The following is a 6,257-nucleotide window of genomic DNA, read 5'->3' on the forward strand; positions in this document are numbered from 1 at the left end:
GGCAGCTTTTAACTGATCATTTCCAGTGAGGAAACCTTGTATGGGGAATAAATGCCTTCATATTGCTGTGGTGTGTGATGCTGCAGGAGGGCAGGAGCAGGCAGCGTGCGGGTTGTGCCACGTGGTAGCACCCATCTGTCAGAAGCTGAGACATCACGGTCCAAAACCTTCCTTAGAAAGATGCCTCCAGGATCCGCCCCGGATACAACTGTGAACAATCCCACATTGATGTAAGACACAATGAATCATGGAGCCACCTGGCTCTCCACCAGAGGTGTATTTTAGTCTGTGCCAAGCGACGCCATCCCCTTGCAGCTAGTCATCACAGATTTGTGTTGGCCCTGGAGGCAATCCCTGCCAGCAGAGTCCTGGGGGACCCTCAGCTGGGTTGTTCGAGGGTGTTCTGCAAGCTGGGGCTCTCAGGTACCAGAGGATCTTCCCAGTGCCCGTGCCAGACACCCCACATTAACTCAACAAGGACAGCATGGTGCAAAGGCACGTGAGCATGGGCTAGCAAGAGACCTTCCACTCCAGGTGTGGAACTACCACATGGTGTTTCCAGAGGAGCAGCGACACTCCCTCGTCTCTTGCTGCTACAGCGAGTCTCTGGGAGTCTGTTTCTCTATCCATTAGTTCCCATGCCCTGCCTCAGGCTTTGCTCCCAGCCAGCCGGAGCCAGCACATGAATGGACACCTCCAAGGCACACGCTAGCCATGGTTCGGCAGGCGCTTCCACCATCCTTCTGTACGTGATCAGAGACACAGGGCTGTGGAGATGCTGCCTGAAAAAACCCCACGGTTGGAGCCATTCCAGTAACTATCTGCTAAATCCCAGGGGTTTTCAGAGGAGACTGTCCTGGTCACCCCCAGGCTGAGCTACCCAGCAGCAGGACTCATCCTGCCTCAGTAAGCTGGAAGCCGTTTCATCATTAAAAACATAAGCTGGTTGAAAGTCTCAGCTGGCTGCTGGTTAGCCCCCCAGGAGCTGCAGTGCTGGGGGAAGGCTGCAGAGCTTCTCAGCAGGCAGGGGCTCTCTCAGAGGAGAAATCCCGGAGGTGTTTGTGTTTATGTGTGCCCAAAGATACAGAGGCTTCTCCTCTGCAGAGCAGGGTTTGTTTCCCCATCAGTGCAAAATCCCTGGCTGTTTAAAGGAAACTTTTCAGTTTGAGAGTGAGTCACTCCGGGAGAGACCCCACAGAGCTTCTCTCACCCATGCACCCTGACTGCTTGCAGAAGCTTCTTGGCATTTAGGCACTGCCCTGCATCATGACCCTCTCAAGTACCTGCAGTAGCTGTTACCTGCCATGGCATGTGGGGCACACCGCTCTGCCCTCTGCCAGACCTGCAGACAACCCACCTGTGAGCCACCGAGCTGGGTGGCGCAGAAGCTGTGAGCACAAGCCACTGGAGAACCCCCAACATGGCCAGCCGTGAAGGATCCCTTGCACGCGCACAGGGTGAAGTCCTGCGGTCAGTTTGTTTGGGCTCAGAGTCAGCAGCTCACGCACCATGGGTTATAGTCATATGCAAGATTTTTGAAAGATGATTAGTTGGGTGGTTGACGCTGTAACTGCTGTAAAGAAATCCAGTGTGATGGCCCTTAAATCCAGGTGGCAGCCAGGCCCGTGGCACGGGTGTGCTGTGCGCAAAGCCTGCAGATGGTCCGTGGAGCTGAGATGAAGGCATCACACCTGTCTATGTGCACGCTTGTTTGCGCTCCAGTGACCTCTCAGCAGAAGCATTTCTGCACACACTGACAGCACTACAAGAGGAGAGACATTAACCTCTGAGCCACAGCTGTTGACAGCTTTCAACTGATCATGGAAAAGTTTTCTTCTCCGGGATAGGAGATTTGTCTGAGGTTTCATGGCGGGTGGAAGAAGAAAAGAGAATGGAATCCAGCTCTTCCCACTCGGCCTGACCAGTGGACTATCCTTCCCACCTCACAGCTACACTTTACCACCACCAATTTTTCCTTTTCCAGGAATTAGATTCCTGCAACCCTAAGGCAAGAAACGTTTTTTGTCTCGGAGTTGGCGTCTTTCTTATCAAGGTGAAGTCAATGAGAACAATTGCTTTCCACACTTGCTTTTCCTCTCCATAACCATCATTGTTTGCTCATGCTGCAATGCCCCAAGCCACCAACTGATAGGGACTGGCAATTCAGGTAATTGCACCCATATTTGTTCAACGGAAAAACCCGTAAACCCTACTGCAATGAGGGTAGGGAGAGGATTCTGGGCACAGCCAGCAGTGTTAATTACAGCTCTTATTGATAATAGCAGGAGTGAGTAGGAATGAAAGAAGGGACGGCACAGGAAGAGGAAAGGTTGAGCCAAAGTGTATTTGAGGGCCTCCAGATGGGTGCAGCAGCAGCAGCGGGCTAGGGAAGAATAGGCTGATTATTGTGAGTTTACTGGCATAAAGTGGGCAAGGATGGTGAGAAAGGTGAGAATCATTCGGTGCTGGAGGGCTGCCAGGAGCTGTGAGTGGGATAGGGCAGTGCTGAGGGCATGCAGCTACCTCTCTGCAGCTGTGCGTGGATAGGCACATGCATATTTCCATCTTACAATGGCTAAAATCCACTGAAATCTGTAGCAGCCTTTGAGGGACTGAGGATCAAGCACTTTCTCAGCAGCTGTTCCCAGATCTCCCATGGTAAAAGAGTTGGGATGAGCTCTCGGGATCTGTTTTCCACATTGAGCCACTCACGGGCCATGCACAAAGTGCTACCTGGAAAGTGGCATCTTCCCTCGGATGCTGTGTAGTCTGGGGCATGCATCATTGCACTGGGACTTCACAAAGTGCTTGCTTTGCCTTTGTTTGCAGACCAGGGAAGCATCCGGACTGCCAGGGTGGGTTTCTGTGCGGCTCACATTCCAGGGGACCCAAAGACAATGAAACCATGGTTTGTCTGATTGGGAGCATTGCAAAGGGCTGACTCACAGCTGCTGACACTTGTCAAGCATTTTGATATTTATGGAAGGCTGTTCACATCTGCAGTGCAGGGTATAGCAGGGCCAAATGCTCTGCGTGCTTTCTCCATGCCTCAGCCCCGGCCTGCAGTGCCCTTGTCCAACTGCTGCCGAGCTCCTGGACTGGAAAGGCACATGCCGCTCTCTGCCCGTGCGTGGTCCCTCTGCGGGCTCCAGGCCGGGCCATTTCTCAGTGAAAGAGACATCTCTTTGTCCTAGCCAAAACCCTCAATACGAGTCCTGTCCATTCCTGTCCCATGTGGTCCTGCAATAGGGTTTTTTTTTTTCAGGCTTTGCCCTTGGCTCAGGGATGCAAAGGGCTCTCCAGCGGGGATGGCCAGGCCATGGCAGTAATAACCTGATGGCATAGACAGCTCACAGCAAAGCACTAGTGCCCCTGAAATCCCCTCCGCAGGGGAAGCAAATGCCCATCAGACACCACTTTATTAAAAAACTCTTCGTTTTGATGTGGGGCGCCTTCCCTTTCAAGTTCTTGCCTCTGCTATTGTCCAAGTCTGCAGGAAAAGGAAGAAGAGGCCCCCGTGGTTCCTTCCTGCAGTGAGACATGGCTGTCGGCAGACAGGGCAGGTTTGGCTGCTCCGTGTGCGCCTGGCTCCTCTCCACACCGGAGCTGTGCTGGGAGCAGGCTCCAGCCTGCGGGATTGCTACGCCAACACCTTTCACCAGTGCTAAATTCACTTCAAGGCTAAAGGAAGCTGCTAATGGACTCTAATGGAGCTGTGGCGATTCTCCTGGGAAGCAGACAAGCTGTCCTGAAGAGAGAAAACGCAGCGAACGGATCACTAACACTTCCACGGTTGTTCTGGCTGTCACTCTGAGACATCCCTTGGGGTCACAGCTTCAGCAAATCGTAACGGAGGAAGATTTGCAACTCCAGGCATGACCACCGAGGCAGGCGGGATGGGAAATGTCAGCATGTGTCAGTGGCACCGCTCTGGAGGACTTTGGGTAGCTCGTGTTCTGCCTCGCCAGTCCCGATTCTGCCAGATAACACTGGCACCTTCCACTCGGAGCTCTTTGGTGAGACGCCCTGCTGGAGATAGCTCCTGGCAGCAGGGACAGGGCTGACCTATGCGTCAGGCATGACATGCAGGCCTCTTTACTTTTTATTTTGCCCCGAGGAATTTTCAGCGCTTGTCTCACGACACTGACAAAAACGTGTCATGGGAAAACAGAACAAACCCCAAAATGCTCTGCATTTACAAGAACAAGATGGTTTTGTTTGTTTCCCTGCACGTTTGTGAATTAGCGCTTGCTTGCCTCTGTTCTCCCTCTCCCTCCTGCCCCTAACTGTGGGTAAGCCATGGTGCTACAGCTCACCAGCTGCAGCACGAGGAAAGGATCAGCTCCTCGATCTCGGCCAAGAAACGAACGGCTCCAGACTACAGAGCCCTAGTGCACTCCATGCAGGTCATGGTCTATTTATTGATTCATTTTAATACCAGAAGTACTGCATTACTACGTCCTTCTCTGTTAATTCAAGTGCCACAGTTCCATGCTGCAGTCCTGTGCCAGCAAAGCAGACATGAGGATGAGCTCATGACGTTCGAAATACATGCCCAGCTCCAGGTTCTGCTCATGCTCCCAAGCATCACCTCAGACTTATTTCTCTCCCTCTGTAACACACACTTAGAGCTTGGCTCTCATTTCCAAAGGGCCTCGAGATCCTCAAAAGGTCCCCGAGAAATGTAAAGCACGGCTCTCCCACCTTGTTTCCTAGCTGGGCTTTCCCACCGCGTTGTTCACAGTTTGCAGAAATGGAAATCATGCCTCATTGGCCACTGTCGGGATGCAGGGAGCCAGATTTATATGGCGCAAGTCTGTGTTTATAAGAGAAGACGCCGAGCGCTGCCAAGAATGTGTTGTTTCTGGATTTCTTGGGCATTATCTGACACCCTACAGCAGCAGCGAGAGGGGAGGTTGTAACAGCGTCCGTTTGGGAGGCATGAGGATATTCAAGCATCAAACTGAGCTTTTAGACCCTTTAAAAAAATAATGAAGAGCACCACGCTGTTCCACTTAACCCAGAATAACACGACACAAAGCTCGGAGAAAGATTTAGAAACTTTTTTGGGAAATAATACAGGGGAGAAAACACATAAAAAGCTAATTAGGGCTTGATCTCTCCGGCATGCTGCAGCTCCCTCATCTTTCTGCGGGGCTCTGCTTCCCAGCAGACCGATTCTGCAACAGCGGATTGATTTCATTTACCCTTTGTGCTCATTTTAGGTCTACCGCAGGTTCGGGGGTGCGAGAAATCCGGTGGTCTCCTGTTGCCCTCCAGTGGCAGCGGCTCACAGCAGCCCCAGCGCGGGGCACGGCCATCGGGAATCGCAAGGTAATTCCCCCCTGGTGTTTAATACACGGATAATGAACAACGTGGTTAATGAACAGGCAGCTAGCCCACCCCAGCCAAGTGGAGATGCTGGTGCTTTCTCACAGCGCTCCCCCCGTGTTGCCCAGCACACGAGCAGGCTGCCAGCCAGCTCTGCTCCACGGCATAAACTGCTCTGGGAAGCGCCCTTCGCCAGTTCCCATTTAGGAATGGGAATAGCCTGATTTTTAAAGCATTTTCTTCTCTTTCAGATTCTTTCTAGGTTGAGCCAGGAGAGCAGCACGCAGTAGTTGTAGGATGGCAACGTTTTTCCCCATTTTTTTAGAGCTTTGCTCTGTGCCGTGCCCTGCTCCGAATGCACAGCACCTATCGCACCACGGGGGCAATGGCAGCATGAGTAACCTCGGTGTAACAAGTAACCAGGTGTGAGCCCCCTGGCTGGTGTGAGCCCCCTGGCTGATGCTCCCCTCGGCGCCCAGCTCAGCGCCACCCAACACACCGGCTCACCGTGTTTGTGACACATGCTCCCCTGTGTTTCCTCAGGGATAAGGACCTCCTAGATGAGATCTGACTTGGCAGCACTGCTCACTAAAGCATTGATCCCTGTGACCCGATACACAAATAATTACATTACAACAAATCCAATACGGTGTTATCCAGCCCACACAGGAGATAGGCTCGGAGGAGCACAGCCCTCACCACTTCAGCCTGGATGGGCAGGTGCCCCGTGTGCCCCGCCACTCCCATTTTCCTTTAAAATGCTCCTTTTGAAGCATTTTTGTAGTTCCCTCCCCTTGCGACTGTGCTGTTTGCTGTGCCATTTCACAACCCAGGCTGCGAGGGCAGCGCTGTTTGTGCCTCTGGGGCCCGGCCCAAGGCCCACCGCCCCGCTGGGGAAGGGCGGCCCCGGGCAGTGAGGGGTCTCC

The sequence above is a fragment of the Falco punctatus genome (genome assembly GCF_963210335.1).
Source record: "Falco punctatus genome assembly, chromosome: 19".
Lineage (NCBI taxonomy): Eukaryota > Metazoa > Chordata > Aves > Falconiformes > Falconidae > Falco > Falco punctatus.